Source organism: Manis javanica, chromosome 3 (genome assembly GCF_040802235.1).
Source record: "Manis javanica isolate MJ-LG chromosome 3, MJ_LKY, whole genome shotgun sequence".
NCBI lineage: Eukaryota > Metazoa > Chordata > Mammalia > Pholidota > Manidae > Manis > Manis javanica.
This window is the reverse complement of record NC_133158.1, coordinates 148,783,162-148,805,321: the sequence shown is the minus strand read 5'-3', so window position 1 is coordinate 148,805,321 and position 22,160 is coordinate 148,783,162. Positions and strand designations below refer to the sequence as shown.

The following is a 22,160-nucleotide window of genomic DNA, read 5'->3' as shown; positions in this document are numbered from 1 at the left end:
CCAGCTCTTAGTTTTACCTAGTCTCCACGCCAATTATCCTGCTACTAACACGGAGAGGGGAGAAAGGGGCTTCGGCTCCTCTGACTGGGATTCAGCCTTCATAGTATTAGATTTAGCAGACAGACCAAAATTAACTCTTCAAATAGAGGGAAAGAGCTTTGAGGGAATCCTAGACACTGGAGCAGATAAAAGTATTATCTCTGCAACCTGGTGGCCCTCCAAGTGGCCTGTGACCCAATCCTCACATTCATTACAAGGTTTAGGATATGAGTCAAGCCCTTCAATTAGTGCCAAACCATTGAAATGGCGAGCCCCTGAAGGACAAGAGGGTACAGTCACCCCTTATGTACTCCCTCTACCGGTCAATTTATGGGGGAGGGATGTCATGAGAGACTTAGGCCTCAAACTCATTAATGAATACTCCACCCCCGCCCAAGGCATGATGATGGACATGGGATACATCCCTGGCAAGGGGCTGGGGAAACACCAACAGGGACACATAGAGCCCATCCTGCCCAAAGTAAAGAATGACCGTCACGGCCTGGGTTTTTCATAGGGGCCATTGAAGATGCCATGCCCATACCTTGGCTCACAGAGGAGGCCGTATGGGTTCCTCAGTGGCCCCTATCCTCTGAAAAATTAGAAGCAGCTCATTGCTTAGTGCAAGAGCAGCTCCAAGTGGGACACCTAGAACCCTCTGTGTCCCCATGGAACACACCCATATTTGTAATCAGGAAAAAGTCAGGATCATGGAGGTTGCTTCATGATCTGAGAGCAGTAAATGCTCAAATGAGAATGCTTGGACCCGTACAACGGGGACTGCCACTCCTCTCTGCCTTACCCAAAGAATGGAAAGTGCTCATAATAGATATTAAAGATTGTTTCTTTTCTATACCTCTAAGCTCCAAGGACAGGGAAAGATTTGCTTTTACTTTGCCAGCTATTAACCATGAACAACCCGATGCCAGATTTCAGTGGAAGGTCCTCCCTCAAGGAATGGCAAATAGCCCCACCATATGTCAACTGTACGTTCAGCGAGCGCTAGACCCAATTCGTAAGACCTATCCCACGCTAAAGATCATCCATTACATGGATGACATCCTTCTTTGCTCCCCACAACCAGCGGAAATAGAAGAAGCATATATAGATCTCACTAGATCCCTAGAAAATTGGAGACTGAATATAGCAAGCGAGAAGGTCCAAAAATCTAGTGTTAGCAAATTCCTAGGAGCAACCATTTACACAGATGTAATTTGCCCCCAAAAGCTTGAGATAAGACATAATCAATTGCGAAATTTGAATGACTTCCAAAAACTCCTAGGGGATATTAATTGGTTGCGCCCATACTTAAAGATACCCACCACTGAATTGACTCCACTATTTAAAACCCTAGAAGGAGACCCACAACTAACGTCACCGCGCTCCCTCACACCTGAGGCATTACAAGCCATTCGCAAAGTAGAACAGGCTTTGATGACAGCACAATTAAATAGAGTGCAATCGAATGAACCCTTTGAGTTGTGTGTGCTTCCCACCCCGGAGCTGCCAACAGCAGTTTTATGGCAGCACGGCCCACTGATCTGGATCCATCCCCAAGCCTCTCAGGCTAGGACAATAGAGTACTATCCGGCAGCCGTGGCCAAACTTGCTTTGAGAGGAGTAAAAACCTCCATGACACATTTCGGAGAGGCTCCAGCTAAAATTATAACCCCTTACAGCGTAGAACAGATACAAGTATTATGTGCTATGAACGATGATTGGGCCATACTTGCTTACAGTTTCTCAGGAACCTTTGATAATCATTTCCCTAAACATCCCCTCATCAACTTCGCCAAAAATCATCTCCTAGTATTTCCTCGGGTCACTAGCCTAACCCCGCTGCCTCATGGAAAAACAGTTTACACGGACGGGTCTAAGACAGGCACAGGTGCCTATGTCCATGATGGCAAAGTTGTGACAAAAGGCTACACGCCTGACACTCCACAAATAGTGGAATGTCGCATAGTCTTAGAGGTCCTACAAATCTTTCCTGAACCTTTAAATATTGTGTCTGACTCCTGTTATGTAGTTAATGCAGTCAAATCTCTAGAAGTGGCCGGGCTAATCAAAGCGTCCAGCCCAGTAGCCACTTTGTTCAAACAGATACAATCAGCACTACTTCATAGGCAATCTCCTTTGTATATAACTCATATCAGAGCACATTCAGGCCTTCCCGGGCCTATGACCCAAGGCAACCACCTGGCAGACCTCGCAACCAGAAATATAGCTTTTCCCCTGCTAGACCCTATCACCACAGCTTCAAAATTCCATACACAATTTCATGTCACTGCCGAAACACTGCGCAAGCAGTTTAGCATAACCAGGGCCGAAGCTAGGAACATTGTCCTTAGCTGCCAACATTGCTGCAGCTTCCTTCCCACACCTCATGTTGGGATCAACCCCAGAGGTATTAGGCCTTTACAAGTTTGGCAAATGGATGTGACGCATATTTCGTCTTTTGGGAAACTGAAATATGTACATGTATCCGTGGATACTTGTTCAGGAGTCATCTTTGCCTCCCCATTGTCAGGAGAGAAAGCTTCCCATGTCATCCAGCACTGCCTTGAGGCTTGGAGCGCATGGGGGTTACCACAGATTCTGAAAACAGACAATGGCCCAGCCTATACCTCTACAAAATTTGCTCAATTTTGTCATCACATGGGGATAAAACATATCACTGGCCTTCCCTACAACCCACAGGGTCAAGGGATTGTGGAACGCGCGAACCGCACGCTCAAATCCTATTTACTTAAACAAAAAGGGGGAATTGAAGATATACCCCCCACACCAAAAACTGCCATAGCCCTAGCACTTTTCACTATAAATTTTTTGAATCTGGATGCTCAAGGCCATACAGCAGCGGATCGCCATAATCAGTGGCCAAAAGACCCACAAGAACTAGTAAAATGGAAGGACGTGTTATCTAACCAATGGAAGGGCCCGGATCCAATCATAATCAGATCCAGGGGAGCTGTGTGTGTTTTCCCCCAGGGTGAAGAAAATCCCTTCTGGATCCCGGAGCGCCTAACGAGGAAAGTCCTAAACAAAGGAGATGACTTCGCTATACCTCCTGACCCTGCTCCTGACACTGGAGACCCCGACTCAGGGAGTATTGAGATGGGGAATCCTGTCTGCCTTTCCTAAGCCTATGCCTGTCCATTTCAATGCAGCCGTTTTTCCGCGCTTTTTCACTACGAATGCTAGTATGAACTTGCCCTACTTAGTTAAAGACACCCTAGTAGCTCCCCTGGGAGAAAACCGATCCTTCGTAACTAATGGGTCATTATGCTTCACCACTCAGAATCTAGCTGGCTGTATCTCCCTGAAACGGAGGAAATACGGATGGTTCAGTGACATAATTCTAGAGGCCAGTAGCCTCCCCGTTATGTCAGCTAAATTTGAAGGGCCTAATAAGGAAGGGAGCCCGCCCTATAAGAACATGACTATCCACCAGATGGTTCTCTGGATCAATGGCACATTTGTACACTCTCCCAGGAACAATTCCACCGACAGGCCTCGTCAACCCAAATATGCCTCCCATTGTGTGGGCGACTATGAGGGAGAGCTGTGGCCCTGGACTGACTGTCAGTCAACTGTAGTAACATGGGCAACTGAGAGGCAGGAGTTTACCATCTCCCCAGATATGGAGGGACGGCCAGCCAATGAGGCTTGGTGGCCAGTAAAGGTGCTCGAAGGCGAGTTTCGTCAGCAGCTGAGCATGAACCCCTTCCATAAATGGATGCTGTGTGGAGTCAATGGCTCGTGTACCGACCTCTCCCCCTTTTCCGCCCTCCAGGGTGGGGGAATCGGTGTAAAAAATATCACCTTTTGGTGCGAGAATAACCACATGCGCGCACACTGGAACATGATCATGACCCATAACAACGAGAACTACATGTGTTCAGCAAAATCAGGTCCAGAGTCACCTAATTCCCTTTTTCCACCTTCTCCAGTATGCGTATACCCCCCATTTCTGTTTATCTTATCCAATAGTAGCTTTGACTCCTGCTCCAATGAAACCTGCTTTCTGTCTCAGTGTTGGGATGCGCGTAACTTTACCAATGCTTTGGTAGTCCGCATCCCCCGTTGGGTCCCTGTTCCCGTAGACGCCCCTAACACCATGACTCTGTTTCGAGAAAGGCGCGATTTCGGTGTTACAGCCGCCATAGTGCTCCTGATCTCCGCGACCGCGGTCGCAGCCACCGCCGCTGGTATAGCTTTAGACACCTCCATCAAATCGGCTACAGAGCTCAATAACCTTGCAGCCTCAGTAGCTTCTGCCCTGGACCAACAGTCCACACTTGATGGCAAACTGAAAGGAGGAATAATGATCCTCAATCAACGCATAGATCTCGTGGAGGAACAAATAGAGGTGCTCTGGCAAATGGCCCAATTGGGATGTGAGCGGAAATATCGTGCCCTCTGCATCACTAGCATTCAATATAAAAATTTTACACGGGCAGCTAATCTGTCACGAGACCTGTCCCAGTATCTTTCAGGAAACTGGTCCCAAGACTTCGATGGGACACTAGAAGAGCTGCGGCGAGAAATTATCCACATCAACTCCACCCGTCTAGATATCTCCGTAGCGGAAGGACTCTCTTCCTGGTTCCTCAGAGCTCTCTCCCACGTCAAGGAGTGGGCGGGCATGGCTGGGATGGGCGTGTTCCTGCTTGGAGGTCTCATGCTCTTACTCTGGTTGTTATGCAGACTCCGCAACCAACATAAGCAGGACAAGGTGATCCTTGCTCAAGCCCTAATGGCGATAGACGTTGGCGCCTCTCCCCAAGTGTGGCTCAACATGCTTAAGAAGGAAGCTCGGCTTTAGCTTGAGGTAGCTCTTGCACCCTGAGCCCATGTGGCACTGCACCAGGCCCGAGTACCTCAATGCTTAATCACAGCTTTCTTTAAGAAGCTCATGGTGCAAGAGGGTTGAGAAAAAGGGTCCAAACCCTTTGTACCAAGCGGTCCCAACGCCAGCCAGAGGATGCGAGGCAAAGCACTGCAAGAGGTCTTGGACCCCTCTGAGAGGCATGCCTGACTGCATAGGGGTAGATGCCCAGAACCCCTCTCCAAAAAGGGGGCATCAGGAAGTATGATGGAGGTCAGGCCTCTGTCTCCGCCTCTGCTGGCAAGTTCCGCCTTGAGCTTCTGTTAGACAAAAAAGGGGGAGATGTTGGCAGCCGCGCTCAGAAAATAGCGCCCAATGCAGGGCAGCCAGAAGGCCCCGAACTTCCTAATGACAAATCATCCCACACCACTAAACTACATGCTAATTGCGCCTTGGCATAAGGATCAATGAGACCCACCAAATGGTTATGCTAATAAGGCATATGGAGCCGCACCAACCAGGTCAGAGCATGAGAACTATATAAGCAAGCCTCTCCTTCCCCTCTGGGTCCTGCCCAACTCATTTGTTTCACAAAGAGCTGAAGAATAAAGCTTTCTGCAGAAGAATCCTGCTGTTGTTGCATGCTGTTCTTGCCGGCAAGGACAGGGCACGCGACAATAAAAGACACGCTTATCTTCAGTTGACCAGTAAAGAAACCAGTTTCAGAGAGTTTAAGTTATATGCTTAAAGATTAAAGTTGATAAGTCGTAAGACCAAGTTTTGAACCCTAATTACAAAACTGGTGTTCATTTCATTCCACCATGGATTTCTCCCAATAACTACCTTGCCTACCATCTAGGACTGTCATAAACATCAAATAAAATAATGTGTTTGAAAGCATTTTACAACACTGTAAGATTATGTACATATATGTGATCTCTCCCTTTTGGAGAGATTTCATGAGAAACTAAACCATATGAGAGGAACTTGCTTTTTAGAATGAAATAGGGTATTAAAATAAGGTCCCTCTGGAATGTTATTTTACATTTCACATCACAGTGCAAAGAGCTCTATGGTTTTGCCATTGGCATTTCCCTCCCAGCCCTAAATTCTCAGAGATCCTTTCCCTGAATACCTTATTTAATATCCCCATTTTCAATAGGCTACTCTTTATCATTTTCCCTACTTTTAACATTTCAGTAACATTTGTTCTTATTTAAATTGTTGACTTTTGTTATTGTTTGCTTACTGTCTTCTGGGGATCTTGTATTTCTTCACTATGTCTGGACCCCATGATATATAGTTGGTGTTTAATAAACATTTTTTGGAAGAGTATCAGACTATTGGGAGATCTCAGTTCCATCCTCAGGCGGGTCACTAAATAGCTATGTGACATAGTCACTTAACTCTTTTGGACCTCAGCCGTCTCATATTTTAAAATGAAAGCAGAACTATAGAATCCACAGAGAGTTTTCACATACATATTGTTTTAAAATAAGGAAATGAGTCAGACTAAAAGAGCATAACATCCTTTTTAACTCTCAGGTTTGATGTATCTAACTTTTGATGTATGGCTGTAAGTCTGGGGGGCTGTGTGTTCCCAGCCTGGGATGACTAAATCAGTGAAACGAGTGAAGCCAAAAATCAGTCAAGGGAAAAAGTAAAGTAGGAGAAACCAGTTTATTTGCTCACAGGAAGCCTGGCTTCATTCGCCTCCTTCTCTCTGGCTGCCAATCTCACTCCGGTATTTCTCCCTGACCTTGCACGTGCTCTCCTTTCCCCCTTTGCAAACACCTATTGATATGGAAATGGCTAAGGAGAAAATAACTCCTCTCCACCCCTTGTAAACACATATTGATATAGAGGTGGACTAAGGCCAGGCAAGAGATTCTGGAAATACTGCACTTTTACCCACAGCCCACCCCTATAGAATTCTCACTGTACAATCTACTTGGTTCCCATCTTCCACAATGGTCCCTGTGTGAGAAAACTGGAGCACTGCAACCAGTCTAATAACATACAATAACAAGAGCAATAAAATCATGATAATCCTCAGCCGGAGAATCCAGCTTGGTTTAAAGTCCTATGCAGATTAAGTCCATAGCTCACTGATTCCACAGGGGGCCAGCAGCTGAATTGGTAGGGAACTCCATGCACTCTCAGCAAGCAGTAGCTGCAGCCAGGAAGCAGATCCAAGTAGCAAAAAGTGTAGAAGAAAATAACCTGAAGGGTGACACCAGCATAGGCAAATCTTGTCGTTTAGGTAGGATGCATGCAAGAGAATGTCCTGTGATGGGACAGTGGCAGGAATGGGATCCCGTCCTGGTCTAGTATACCAGACTTTCACCCCGCTCCCTGTGCGAGTTACAGATGGGTCAGTAGATAGGGCTACAGGAGGTACATGCTCTGGCCATAAAGATGAAACAAAACTTCCTCATTAGATGCTCTTACCTTCTGGTGTTTGGATATACTATCGTGATCTTTGGGGGCCCCTATGCTGTTACTCCAGGAATACACAGAAGGCCAGCTTCCATACCTTTTTCCCAAGGTGCCAGAAGGGCCAGCCATCAAGTCCATTTGTTGAAATGTTCAAGGCCATATTCACTCAACAGTCTCTCTAGGGTTTAATGCAGTTGGGGCTGGCAGCAGAATGTTGCTCTGCTGACCCTATCCTGGCTTCAGTAACTCCTCTTTAGTTTGCACAAACAGTTGTATAGGAGAGGCAGCAATGTGTGTTAGCATGTCCACAGGGCTCAAGGCTCCTTGATCAAATGCCATAGCATTCTCCATAAGCGACCTGCCCTGCCCTGTAGACTATTGGTGTCTGACTTCAGGCCAGATTTCAACAAACTATTTTACCTCTCTATCAAGCATGCCCCAGTAGGATTCTATGGTACATAAAACTTCCACTTTATTCCTAATTGCTGCACCCATCCTTGTAATGCATGTCCAGTAAAGTGGGTGCCTTGATTGCTTTCAGTCACCTGTGGCCGGCCATAGGCTGCAAAGAGATGCTCTAGGCCCTTTTGGTGGTTTGCTGAACTGCATGAAGTACAGGAAAAGCATCCAACAGGCCAGTAGCTGTATCCACACAAATCATGGCATACCGATATCCTTCTGATATGGGCAGAGGCCCAATACAGTCTATCTGCCACCTGACAAGGGGTATAAGCCTCTTTACTATTGTCCCATGTTTCTGTGGGACTTGGTGTAAGTTCCTCTTAGAGCACACAAGGCACTCCTTCCAGGCTCCGCTGACTTCTTCAAAGGTCAAACCCAACCGACGGGCTTCAGCCCACATTGTCTTTTACCCCACATACGACAAATGCTGATGTAACCACTGGGTTACATCAGAGGCAGGCTTTCCTTCTAGCCAAAACACCTAGGCCAATATATCTACTTCATCATTCCCTGGGGATGCCAAAGGCAAATGGCCAGTCACATGATAGATAACTGTCTTAGTCTGACCAGAGGCCCATAGGTCTTGCCAAAACTCTTGCTCCCCAAAGGAGTTGGTGACCAACCATCCAGTTGGCATGGTACCATGTCTGTAGCCACAAAGTCAATCCCTGATAGACGGCCCAGCTGTCAGTGCAGACAACTATAGGGGAGGGCTCCTGGGTGGTCGCAAGCCATACTGCCCATGACTCAGCCCACTGGATGCTCTTCCCCTCTCCATCCTCCATCCATATTGTCTCAGTTTTAGGATGGAAAGCCACAGCCCTCCACTTCAGGGGCTGCCCATGACTGGAGCCGTCTGTATACCAAGCACTTTCAGGTACAGGGACTTTTCCCTCCCTTTAAGGACTCTTGGTTACAAATGTACCAAAAGCAAGTTCTTCCTGTTTTCCACTTGTATAAGTTACTGGCCCTAATAAGCATTGGTGTTCTTTACTTAAGGGCTAGTGAAAAGGATGCTATACTTCTGTAAGTTTGCACCACATTTGGCCAGTATAGGCATCTGTGCCATGCCACTCCATGGCCTTTGGGTCCAGTCTCTCACCCACACCACAATGGGATAGGTGGTTATTACCTTGGTCAGAGCTGTTTTGGTGATGGGCTCTGTAGCCAGCAAAGCCTGGTACATAGTAGCCAGTTGCTTTTCTATTAAGGTTTACAAGACCTCTGATTCTCTACACAGTTGTGACCAGAATCCAATAGGTTGGTGGGTCCATTCAAGCCACTGCCAGGTGCTCCATCCATTACCATCCTTGGTTATGAACATCATGCTCACAGGCCTTGTTAAGACCATTACACTCAAGGTCTGTATGGCTCTGACTGCTCACATAGCAGCACTTAAAGGAGCTGCACATTTTTCATACCAGTCCCACCTGATGCCCTTTTGTATCAGATAATATAAGGGCTTCAGAATTTGTGCCAAGTGCAGGATAAACACTGTACAGTAGCCCAAAAGTCCCCAAAACTCTTGTAATACTGCCACAGTTGTAGGGATGGGAAAACCTGGACCTTATTTACGACTGCTTATGGGATAACTTTAGTCTTACCCGACCGGGCAACTCCTGAAAAACTTACAAACAAACCAGGTCCCTGAACCTTGGTGCTGTTCACAGCCCATCCTTTCTCCTGTAGATGTTGCAGCAGTCTAAGGACTGTGCCTTCTAAATCTTCAAGAGAATCAGATGTGAGCATGATATCTTCAATGCGATGTAACGGTGATACAGCCGCACCGTTTGTGGTTTCTTCTATGTGGCAAAGACCTGGGCTACAAGTGTGTGACAAATTGTGGGACTGTGGAGGTTATCTGTGTGGAAGGACAGTGAATGTCTACTGGTGACCTTCCCACATAAAGGCAAACTGTTCCTGACTTTCCTGTGCTATGTCTGTAGAGAAGAAAGCATTAACAAGGTCCACAACATAGTGATATATCCCTAGCTCATGACTGAGGGTGTCCATAAGGGCTGCTGTACAGCAGCATGAAAAGGGGGTGTGACTTTATTCAATTCCCTGTAATCCATGGTCATATGCCAGGAGCCATCAGCTTTTTCACTGGCCAACTGGGGAATGAAAAAGACTATGAGTGGGCTTTATGATGCCCACCTTCTCCAACTCCTGTAGAGTTTCTCCAGTTTCCTTGTGTCCCGCAGACAATTTATACTGCTTAGTATTTGTCACCTGCCGAGGTACAGGCAGAGCTATAGATGGGTGTTAGCATGTCCCCTTAGAACTGCCTTTACCACATGTACCCTCAGTCTGAACTGACCTGCAGTGGTCTCTAACCACAGGCCCCGCAGGATGTCCACCCCCAAAATATATTCAGGGAGGGGAGAAATGTACACAGTTTGCTCTTTTGGGGGTAAGTGCCCTATCCCCAGTGGGGTTTGGGCTTTCTTCACTCCAACTGCCTTATCCCCATGGCCATCTATCATATCCATGATATCATATGATATCATCTATCATAGTTTCTATGTATCAGGAAACCACTTAGGGTTGCCATAAATCAGAGAACATTCCACCAGCTCCAGGACACATTGTACATTCACAGGGTGTTAGGTTGGAGGACATGCAAACAGAACAGAGATGTCATAGGGGGAGAACAGACCAGACCCCAAGGTCCGTGCCTTATATGGAAAGGGGACAGCTCTTCCTGAATTCCATCCTTCCGATGTGCCAACTAAGACCCGGATGTCAGCCTCCTCCCTCTTGGAAGGAAAAAAGTTTCTAGTTGACTATTATGTCACCTTTAGCCAATCATACCTGTCCACGCCCCCTAGGATAGCTTTCCCACTCCTCCCCCTACTAATCCCTTATAAGCCCCCACCTCCCTGACCAGGTGTGACTTCCCCGGCCTGTAATACCCAGGCCATGGAACATCACCTGAGAGTTGCACTCAAATAAACTACCTGGCCCTTTGTTGTCTCTCTTTGCCTGCTTATTTTGGCTAAAATTTATCTTACACAGGGGACCAATGAATCACTAATTCCACATATGGCCTCTGATCCCTACCTACCTTCAGTTAAACTATAACACCCAGTCATACTCCTGTGGGGATCGGGACCCAGGCAGAGTCTGAGTATTTTTCCCCAGGAAGTCCCCTGTGCAGGGACACAGACCAGACATGGGGCTTTGACATTGACTTCAGTGTCTTGAACCTCAGCAGCTAGAACCACTGCTCTGGCTTTAATTGGTGCCATAGTTCTAACAAGATCCTGTTGTGCTGCCCATCAGATTTTTCTTTCTCTGCCCCCAACTTTATCTAATCAGCCCATCTGGGTTCTCAAGACCTTCACAGGGCCCTTTGCACCTCTTCTTTCAGTCATAGCCTGTACTTCCTTCTGTGCTCTTATTGTTTCAACCTCCTCCAAATCTGCTCAAGCAAGTAGACTCATTTATGGGTTACCCTATGTGGGGGGCAAGCAAGAGTAGTCACTAGGGTCTTAAAGTGAGATGGGGGAAGTTGAAACAATAAAAGCACCAGATTTCTCATTCCTGTGGTGTACAAATCCTCATTGGGGTCCTGGGGTTCACATTATGGATGATATTTTTTATGCCCAACTCCCATAAAATATGGTAGAGTTCTGTATGTTTTCTAGCAAGTGGGGAAATATGGTAAATACCCTGATTTGGCCAAACCGCCCTGAGGGCTGCTGTTAACCATTCCAGAAATGCATGTTTCCCTGAAGTGTGACAAGCACTTTGCAACCACTGTCAGGGATAGGAGTGGGTCATCAGGGAAACCAGTTTACCATTTTGGATCCTGACAGAACAATGCTTTCTACCCCCAAATTCCAAAGATGCAAAAACCAAGTAGGCAGAAGTTCCAAAGGCTTCTCCTGAAACCATATACTCAAATCCACCAGCTCATCCTGGATATAGGGTTGGAGCATGGAGTGCTCCACAACCTGGGGAGGGGGTGGCTCCTCCCCCTGAGGAACTGGTGGTGTTGGCATTTTTATTTTCTTAATTTCAACTGGGTGGGCCTTTAATACAGGAGGAGCTGGTGCCTCAGCAACAGTTACGCTCTCGCCCCCACCCCCTTATCCTCCCATGACATCTCCTCCACCATCTACCACTCCTTTCTTCTCCTCCCCCACAGTCTCCTGTAGCTTATATTCTGCTTCTTCCTCCCTAACTGCTAACATGTCTTTTAGCAGCACCTCCTCACTTCTCAATAACTGTCTCTCTTTCTCAAGGGCATGCCGTGTCTCATTGTCCAGCTCATCCAAGCAATGCCAAAGTGCATCTCTCTCCTCAGTAACCCTTTTCAGATTCTTGAGAAACAACAACTCCACAACTCCTGTAGCCACACAGCCACTCAGACCCCATATACAGTCCCCTGTCTCACGGACGGCTAATTCCACAGCTTCTGGTGTCTCCACACTTCCTCAATTCCAGGGAGGGGCCCACTTGTCTAGGCCAATTCCCCAGTAGGGTCTCCCCGAATGGAAGCCCCACAGATAGGGGGTGAACCTGCACCATCACAGCAGGGTCCTCACCATTCACAGCGGGGTTCCCAGGTGTCTCCCTACCATCTCTAGAGGCAGCCCACCCAAGCATCACACCCAAGAAGACAGATTTCAGGTTCAGAGGTCCTGCTGTCTACTGCCAGATGTAGCTCCAGGGAGAAGCATGTTCCCAGGCTGGGGTGAATAAACCAGTGAAACTGTTAAAGCCAAAATCAGTCAAAGGGAAAAATAGAGTGGGAGAAACTTATTTATTTGCTCACAGGAGGCCTGACTCCACTCCCCTCTTTCTCTGGCTGTTGCTCTTGCCTGACTATTTCTCCCCATTCTTGTGTGTGCTCACCTCTCCCCACTTGTAAACACCTATTGATATGGAAATGGTAAGGAGAGAACAACTTCTCTCCACCCCTTGTAAACACTATTGATAAGGAGATGGACTAAGGCCAGGCAAGAGATTCTGGAAATATTGCAGTTTGACCCACAGCAGCTTACATTTAAATGGTGTATAGTAATCACACAGAAATGGGTATGAATGTGTATAAAAATCTAGAATCCTTACATATTATTTCATTTCTTCTACTGAATATTCAAACTTTGTATGATCTAGGCATTCTGTGATTATTAAACCTGTGTATTTGCTAGACATGCAAGTTTTTAAGTTTGATTCTATATGATATTTTAAAAAGTGCTGTTCCTTAGAATTTTAGTCAAAACCTTGGCTAGCGCCTCTGAAGAAATCTGCCCTTTGTCTGCATTTCACATTTATCATGACTTGGAGTCTATTCAGATTGGGATTATCCACTCCTCATTGTTTCTTTCCATCAGTGACATTATTTACTTACCACCATTTTCTTTTTCTAAAATAGGAAGTTAGGCTTCTGTAAGGATACCACGATAGTTGTAACTAAATAAAGTAAAGATCATGAGATTTTTGGGGATGACCCTATTGAAATGATTGCTCAAATGCCTTTCATTATTGAATTAAAGGATCACACTCTAGAAAAATTGGAAGAGCAGAAAGGAAACTCAATGAAACTAATTTAATTCAATACTTAGTTTTCAAGTTCCACTGTTAAATTATTTTATAATTTAGAATGTTATCAGTCTTTGGAGGAAACTCCTTTTAAGTTTTTCTTCTTTAGGTACTGCAATTATTTGTCTAAAATAAGTCTTTGGAGAGATTAGTTGAACAGCCTAAGTGTGTTTCTATTTTCAGTGGTTTTCTAATTTAAAAATTTTACTTCTCTAAAAAAGTATTTTTAGCTGAACTACACAAAATTAAGATAGTCATAATTCTTGTTTCCTGACACATTTGCATCTTAGTTTATGTAAAGTCATTATTTATTTATTTATCTATTTATTTATTATAAAATAAACACCCAAGAACCCATCATCCAAAGCAAAAATCAGAACATTGATAATAACTAACATCCACCTATAAAGTCTCCCACTAGTCTGCTCCAAATGATGTCAATCCTGCTTGTATCATTGTAAGTCCGGGGAAAGGAAATCCTGGGGTAAAATACCCCTAAAAACCAAAATCAATCAAAGGGAGAAGTAAAGTTTAAAACCCGTTTATTGCTCACAAACTGCAGTCCCAGGCTGTCTTTCTTCTCTGCTCAAGCAGCCACAACACCAGGCCTTCACCCTCACCTCTCAGGTACAGATAAGCCCTCTGTTGCCCAGGTAATTACTCATTGATATGGAGATGAACTTCTCCACCCCTGAGGAAAAATGCAAATGTACCAAAGCCATAGTTCTTTCCACCTCTGACCGCCTATTGATATGCAGATATACTTAAGCCTGGCAAGATATTCTGGAAATGTTTCAATTTTACCCACAATCCATCCCTCCAGAAATATCGCCTTACAATTTACTCGATCCCCCTCTTCCGACCAATCTAGTAACATGCAATAGCAACAGCAATAAAATCTTGATAATCCTCAAGCCAGAGGGTTCAGCCTATGCAGATTAAGTAAATGTACTTTACAGCGCATCTCTCACTAAGCACAAAATACGTTTCTACACTTGTTTACTCATTCCTAACAATCATGCTATATTGCTCACAAAACTTTTATCAAGCATTAGACAAAGTCAAGCCTCTTTTTAAACATTGTTTTCTTGACAACAGCAACATAATCATAATTCTCAAGCCAGAGGATTCAGCTAGGTTCAAAATCCCATGCAGATTAAGTCCAAAGCTCGTCCATTCCAGGCATCAAGCGGCAGCTGCAGCCCGGGGGCACATCCAGGACACTGAAGACCAGCTTCCAGGCCTTTTCCCTAAGGTGCCAGAAGAGCCAGCCATTGCCAATCCATGTGTTGAAATGTCCAGTGCCATGTCCATTTTACTCCTAATTGCTGCACCCATCCTTGCAACACATATCCAATAAAGTGGGTACCTTGATCACTCTCAGTAACCGTCAACCGACCATAGGCTGCAGAGAGATGCTCTATGCCCCTCTTGGTGGTTTGCTGATCTGCACAATGTGCAGGGTACTCTTTCCAGGGTTGGCTGACTTCTTCAAAGGTGAAAGACAAGCCACAGCAATGGGCCCACATTGTCTTTTGAGGTGTCTGTGCCACGCCACTCCGTGGCCTTTGGGTCCCGTCTCATACCCACCCCGCGATGGGGTAGGAGGTTATTAGCTTGGTTGGAGCTGTTCCAGTGATGGGCTCTGTAGCCAGCAAGGCATGGCACAGCAGCCAGTTGCTTCAAGGTGACCCGGACCTCTGCTCCTTTCCATGGTTGTGGCCAGGCTCTGGCTGGCAGCAAGAGCAGCAGCAGTGGCAGAAGCAGTAGCCTTAGGCTCGGCCACGGGCCGGGGTTGGCGTGGCCAGCAGCGGTGGTGGTGCCTCCACGACCACACTAGTGTAGACACATGTCCCTTGGTGCAAATGCCACTTCTTCCCATCATTTCTGGGGGCAGCCCTCCCAAAGGTTGCACCCATTATGACAGGTTACGGGTTTACAGGAACCCTGCTGACTTTCATGAATTGTAAGTCCGGGGAAAGGAAATCCTGGGGCAAAATAGCCCTAAAAGTCAAAATCAGTCAAAGGGAGAAATTAAGTTTAGAAATTAAGTTTATTGCTCACAAACTGCAATCCCAGGCCGTCTTTCTTCTCTGCTCAAGCAGCAACCACATCGGCATGGTCAACCAGCCACAACACCAGCCATCACCCTCACCTCTCAGGTGCAGATAAGCCCTCCATTGCCCAGGCAAATGTACTAAAGCCATACTTCTTTCCACCTCTAAACGCCTATTGATATGCAGATATACTAAAGCCAGGCCAGATATTCTGGAAATGTTTCAATTTTACCCACAATCATAAAGTAACTTCTTACCTCCTCTACCCAGCTCTAATTTTCACCATAACCTTAACTCTTATCCCTCACCCCTTGTCCACAAGCTGTCTTGCTAAAATGTATGCTCTGTTAAGAATTTTTGGTTGCAAGCAACAGAAATTGATTCTGGTTAATCAGAATTAAACAGAATTAAATGGACTTAATAAAATTTAATGGAATTAAACAGCATTAACTAGAATTAATTATTCTAGTTAATCAGGAAAAATATTGTTCTGAATATGAGAGAGTTTGAGCAATGGAAGGAGAGATTAAGAACCATGCTTCAAAAGGTCAGGAATTAGAGAAAACACAGCAGAAGTACCCAGACAGTTTTTTTGTTTGTTTGTTTTTTGCTTTTTAGAGGGTCAGGGCATGCATCAACTCCAGTGCTTTCAAATGTGTGACTGGTCTGGCTCGAATCATGTGCCACCTGTGGCCAGGAAAGAGAGCAAAGCATCTTGATGGGCTGTCCCACCAGACCATACCCAATGGAGTAAGAAGAGGGCTCTCAAAGCAAATTCAGTTTGCTATTTCATAAAGGAGGGGAATGAATGTTGAGGCCAAAGACAACACAGGTCCACACCAGAAGAACTTTTTTCAATTCAGAATCTTGGGCTAGCTATGTTAATACAATTTTATAATCTCCAGCTGAATTTAAAATCACAGTCTTTGACCTACAACTCAGATCCTCTTAATCCACTCCTATTAATATTGAGCTATCTGTACTTACCAGTATTTATTTGTCGCCTAAAAATGGCCATTCCATGTGATTTAACTAAATATAGCTGCGTAAGGAACAGAAGTAATTTGCCACATAGTTATGCTCTTTCTAGTTACTATAAGAAGAGCTCATGGTTCATTTTTAAAAATTCTTTGAATTTGTAACTTCTTTATTTATTCTTTCCACTTTGCTCCATAGGAACAACTTCAAATAGTGTTCTAATAGATAACAGGATGAGCTAGGCTATTAGAAAGGATATTTCAGTCTTATGTACTAAATTATTTAACTTCTCTAAGTGCTCAGTTTATTTATCTATTAAATGGGGACAGCTAATGTTTCTCATCTCACATTGCCCTGAGGATCAAATGAGATTATATATTTAAGGGCTTAGCACAGAGCCTGACAAAGAGGAAGGCTGGAATCAGTGTCAGGTATTGGAATTGAACAGTGACATTTAGAACTGTTGCAATTTGAAAAATCTCATTAAAGCTTCAATCAGCTTGCCTAATCTAGAAGGTAAAAATTGAATTTATTTTGGGAGCAGACTTTCCCTATATTCCATTGACTCCATTTTGGCTGAAAGTATAAACTATATACACTGCTTCAGGAATCCTTCAGACTGAGAATTTAAATGTTTTGCATAACAAGAATGGTTTTATTCACAGGAAAGTGCCCTTGAAAAATTGAAGGGATGTGTGCACCTGTGTGAGACACTTGCTGGAAAGCATTTTCTAGTTGAGAGTTTATAAAGGTATAACTCTGAAAATGAAAGGGATTGGCTCTGAAAATTATTGACTGTGGTTGGGAGCCAGGTATGTGTTCTCTTCAAGTGATAACCTTAGGATATTAGGACCCAAAACCCCTTAACTTTACTAGAGCCTCATATTCTATATTTTTCCATCACGTGTGGAATATTTTTTTCTTGCCTTTCCTTATCTAAAATACAAAACCTTTAAAAAATTTTACATTTAACATGGGAATAACATGGTGCTGTATAACTCAGAGAAGTTGTAAGTCTGCAATAAGGTCATGAATGTAGAGTGAAATTTCACGCATCATAAAATACTTTATACAACTAAGGTACGATTACTATTTTAATTATGTTTATATTGTTCAGGTCAAAGGCAAAATATAGTGTAATAGCAGTTAAGAATATGAACCCTAGAACCACAGTGCCTGAATTCAGATCCCAACGACACTACTGGGATCAAGTGACTTGAACTTTTAAGTGGCTCATTTTCCTCCTTTTTAAGTTGAGTATAATAACAGTTCCTTTTTCATGTGATTATTTTTAGAATTAAATGAGTTCTACATGAAAAGCACTTAGAACAATGCCTGGCACAAAATAAATGTTATAAAGTTATTTCTATTATATTATTATTGTCATCTTCCTTATTAAAGCTGATACTCTTGAGTTCTACTTTTACATTTCCTTCAAGATTTATAAATATAACTCATGTCACACTGTTATGCCTTATTTGTAAGTTGTCCTGGAAACACATTGTTGGGTGAATTATTCATATCTCTACATCCTTTTTTGCATCTGGTCATGTCCACATTTTGTTATTTCCCAAAGAAACTAATAATTCTCTCTCACATGAATTGAAACCTCTTTTCCATTCTTTTTCACTTACATATTGGTTTCTGTCAATCATTTTTCAGTTTTTATTTTGGCAGGAGAGCATTGAACGCTGCTGGATTACACTGAAAGTGCTTTTGGTATTAGTTCCCAGTTCAATTTCCTTGTACAATGAATAATAGTTAAGGCTGTCAGGCCAACAGGAAGTCACTCAAAATTTGGTTCCATTAGGAACAAGCTGGCTACTGGTGTTCATAGATGAGGTTATCAGAACATCTTCAAAAAGTTTACACCTCAAATATTTTCAAATTTGGTTAATTTTTTTGGCAAAAACAAACCAACCACACAGTATCTCACAAATACACACACACACAAATACACCCACACAACAAAACAAAAACAAAAAGGCCTAGAATTGAATTTTTGAATAATTACTTCAAAATAATTTCCTAAAATTCTGGCCTAAAGATTTTGCCATAATGAGGCATATGTATTAAGCTTATACTCTATATTAACATTTTAGCTTGTTTAATCACTCTTAAGTATTTAGACATATGACAAGTTGGCCTCCATTTGTACTCTTTTATTATGTTAGAATGGTTTAGTTCTTTAATGACAGATAAATGGGTTATACTTAGTGTAGATATAATTTGTAGGGAATTGACTTCAGAAAGAAATGTCATGCTACATCTCCCTGTTGGAGTTTCAATACTTCATAAGTATTATTAATGTTTCTATTTACAGCAATGAATTCATTCATCCAAAAAATATTTATTAAGTTCCAGCTATGTTTAGGCAATCGTACAGGTACTGGAGACGCAGTAGTGAACAAAATAGACAAAAGTCTCTGCTTTGGGGGAGTTCTAGTGGAGGAAAGAAGATAAACAACAGACGGGTACCTTTATGGGCTTACTTAATATAAGTGTTGTGGAGAAAAATAAAGCAGGGAAGGGGGAACAGAGTGCTGGCAGGGGGTGTTGCTGATTAATATGGTAGCCAGGGGAGACTTTCATGGGAAGATGTCATTTGAGCAGAAGCCTAGAGGAAATGAGAGAGTAACTTTGCAGATTTCCAGGCAAAGAACATTCCAGGGAGAGGTAGTGATGAGTATGAAGGCCCTCAGATGAGAGTGGGATGGACAGATTCAAGGAAGGAGATAGTGGAGGGGCAGAGGCAAGGGGGAGGGATGTAGGATGTAAGGCCTGGAAGGAGTCATTGGCAGCAAGACTCCAGGGTCTTGGAAGGGCATGACAGTGACTTACGCCTTGATTCTGGATGAGATGGAAAACTACTGGCGTTTTCAACAGAGTGACATGACCTGATTCAGATTTAAAAATTCCTCTGGCTAATATTGGATTCATTAAAGGATATGGAAAATCTATAGGCTGAAGAATCTGAATGGTAGAGTTAGGCAGTGATTCAGTGTGGAAGGTGTTCATCTGGGCAAGAATCATCATTTTAGTCATTTTTTAAGTTTAATTTTTTAAGCAAAATCTTTCTTAAAAGGCCAATATTTAGATTTCAGAGTATCACTGAGCTATGCCTTCTCATATTATTTCATATTACACCAACATCCTTATAAAGAATATATTTTCTCAGGAAGGAAGTTGTATATGAAAGCCTTAAAATAAAGATTTTCTGATGCTCTAAAACACATTAATAACATAGCAAGTCAAACAAATGATCACATTTTAATTTTTCTGATGGTAGAATAGGCTGTATATACTTTTTCAGAAAACAGTTAAGTTCTGTCAGAGAAGCCAAGAAATAAAACATTAATGAAAACACTTTAAATATACATTTTGTAGTAACATGATCATGAAATTGGAACAGATTTAAATACAAAGTTAAAGTGCCTGTTTGAGGCATTGGCTCATCTTCTGTGGTCCTACTATGTTAATGTCAAAATATAAAAAAGAAGATTCAAGTTAAATAAAAAAAGAGTGAATCATTGGTAGCTGTAAATATAGCTCTTGCTCACTTTTTTGGTAAAACTGAATGCATATGAAGGACTTCCAACAAAATCAGAATTCCCTTTTCCTACTCAACCTCACTTCCATCTTTTATCTCTGTGTTTTTTGAGAATAAATATTACTAATATTTGTCACTAAAAATACTAATTTTTCCTATGTCATAAAATCCCCAGTCTCTTGAGCAGATTTTGGTTTCTAGTGTGACTCTAGAAACCGGCTCATTGATTCAGTACATTATTGTCCATTACGTGATAACTGTGATGGTGTTAAAGATATTAACATGTTAACTAAATGGAAGTTCTAATTATTTCCTTTTGTATAGTATATGCTTACCTATAATTCTTCAGGTATAGATTTACTGAGCTGAGAAAACTAAGACTACCATTTGTCTTGAAAACAGAGAATGATTTTAGATACATACTCATTCACACATCTTTATTAGCACTTTATTCTGTTACTTATTGTATACCTATGAGCCAACAAATAAATTTACATTAAATTTCTGATGTCAGGCACTGTGTTGGGTAGTTAGACCTGGAAGAACTGTTTTTCTGATAAGATTTAAGGTGTTCCTCTTTATTCTTTAGACTATAGAAACTCTGTTGAAGATTTGAATTCATTAGCATAAATGAGAACGAACTTTTTCTTAGGGCCATGTTAGGTGCAGAGGAGTTGTAAAGACATGGTCCCTGTTTTCTTGGAGGTTACCATGACTAGAAAGCCACTTAAGACAACTACTGGAATTTGAGAGTGGGTGGTTTGTGGACTCTTGAGTACTGTAGGAGTTCAGAAAGGGGTGGGGGCCATTATGGACTCTATGGTCTGACATTTGAGAAGTCCGTGGAATGCAAGAAAAGCATTGCTAGGATTCAGCCTGTTGAGAGTAAGAAACTATGGCTACACTTGGATGTAGTAAAAATAGATGGGGCTATATAAGCACCATAAAGAGTATAAGTGGTTTGATATTATTCTGACCTCCTTCCAACTACTCCAGCCTGGGAGTGAACTGACTGATGAAGGATATTTTTCTGTTTGGGTACCAAATCAAATAGTTATTTCGGCATCAGGGAGTCACTGCGGAAGTTTTCACTCTTACCATATGTCACTTTCATGTGACTTAAAAATACAATGCACAAGTTATCCTGACAACACTTTGTAAAATAATTTAATCACAACACTTTGTAAAAGCACTTTTTGCCCCAAGCTACTGCTAAGATACAAAACATAGAGTAGAGCTGTTTCTCCAAGCAACCCACTTCTGGCGGAAACTGGAGCAAAGCCAAGAGAAAAATTAGTCACAGTTATTCTGAAGTGAAGATTCACGCTGTTCTTTTTATGTCATTGTCTCTGAGCTCCCTGAGAGCACTGACAGCGCCTTCCTCACCTTTGATTCCCTCAGTGCCCGGCACTGTGTCTGGCAAATAGTAGGATGAAAATGTTTGCTAAATTAATACATAATTAGTAAATTTTAACATCCGTCAGGAAATCCAAACATCTGTGCTGCTACTCATTAATTACATCTGATATTTTCCTCTCCTGTAGTTTGAAGTACATACATGTACCTTCCTTAAGAAAAATTTCAGTCAGTACAGTTATCTTTATACAAGAATGCCAATTTGTCAGAGTTAGAAAATAATATATTTTGGTAAATACAATTCCATATGGAGATTTCTGATGTTTGAGGAAACTGAATACATAAATAAACTTTGAACTTACACTGTGTGGAAACCAATTTACCCCTCTGGTGACTAGGAACATTTGTCAGATTTCTGCAGTCCTTTAGGATCCTGAGACATCTATTTCATTGTCCTTTTACTTACATTTTCATGAAGAAAATGAAGGAGGTTACACCAAAACTATAATAGTTCTGTGACATAACCATACAAAAAAATGTTTAAAAATAATTGCCTTTAGCTGTTTATCTTTTTCCTCTAGAAATATGTAACTGTTAAATCTTTACCCTATTAGTTAAAATACAGTCCTAGTTGCTAGATTATTGCATAAGCCTGGATTGTAACAGGAAGACCAGGTTTCTGTGTGTTTCCATACTTCCTGCCTTCTAATCCATACCTTTTAAGACTTGAGGATATCATAGTATAGAAAAAAAAAAAACACAGAAGGATTATGTATGACCAATGAATGAAATTTAAAATTGTAAGTAACACCCACAAAACAACTTTCTCACCTGGGGTGACCAGAGAGAAAATAGTGAGTGAAAAACAGCTACTCAGTGTAGCACATTGTTTCAA

General features: G+C 42.8%; 1 protein-coding gene across 1 annotated transcript in view; it reads left to right on the top strand.

The window, feature by feature from the left end:
- Positions 1–22,160, top strand: part of LOC140848278 (uncharacterized) — a 182,290-nt gene that overhangs the window by 9,484 nt on the left and 150,646 nt on the right. The gene's annotated exons all lie outside the window — the stretch shown is intronic.